The 771-nt window shown below is 41.4% G+C and overlaps 1 protein-coding gene across 1 annotated transcript in view; it reads left to right on the top strand.

Moving 5' to 3' along the window:
• LOC114051689 (serine/threonine-protein kinase TNNI3K) overlaps window positions 1-771 on the top strand; it is a 336,380-nt gene that overhangs the window by 318,434 nt on the left and 17,175 nt on the right. The window lies entirely within an intron of this gene.

Genomic DNA, 771 nt, shown 5'->3' with positions numbered 1-771 from the left:
GAGATGATATATGTAAACAGACAGCCCCAGCCTCTAGCACCTAAGAAGTCCTGATCAAATGTTTGCTCAATCGAATCAGCCTTTGAATCCTCTATAATCCCATAGAAAAAAAAGGGTAAGATGCTGGCCTAGAAGCTCAAGTCTGCAATAAAAGTGGTGCAGTGATTCATATGTGTAACACCAACCATCACATCACTGTTCTCAGTCAAAGTTAGGCTTCATTCTCTCATTCTTTAACCATTCCCTCAGACTGTTTAGCTTATGGGTGCATTTCTTTTCAGCAACCTCTTAAAAATTGAACCTAAGAAAAACACTCCACTAAATACATGTTTCTCTAAACCAAATAACCCCATAGCTTGCATACACCATGGATTTATTGACATGGGAAAGAAAGCAATTATGCCATTCCATTTTCATGTTCAGAAGAATTTCTTGTGATGTTTATACAAATGAGGAAAACAATATTTGAGATTATTTTCAGATTGTTCTGAAAACTGTGTGGAGGACAGACTGTGGCACCATCCACAGTGCTCTGCATCATGTATTCTGGGTTGTAGCAAACAATGTGTATGGCCCTCCCCCAACACAGAGTGTCCCATCGCCCATCTCCATTCCTCTTTAGAGGAACCTTGCCTCTCACCCCCACACAGCTCACTTTTGTCGTGCCTTCCCCTGCTAGAATGTAAGCTTCCTGAGGGCAGGGACTGCTTTTCCTTTTGTTGGTATTTGTATCACCAGTACTTAGCACAATTCTTGGCACACAATTCTTGG

This window comes from Vombatus ursinus, unplaced genomic scaffold (assembly GCF_900497805.2).
Source record: "Vombatus ursinus unplaced genomic scaffold, bare-nosed wombat genome assembly UNPS02014804.1, whole genome shotgun sequence".
In the NCBI taxonomy this organism is placed as follows: domain Eukaryota; kingdom Metazoa; phylum Chordata; class Mammalia; order Diprotodontia; family Vombatidae; genus Vombatus; species Vombatus ursinus.
This window is presented reverse-complemented; position numbering and strand designations above follow the sequence as displayed.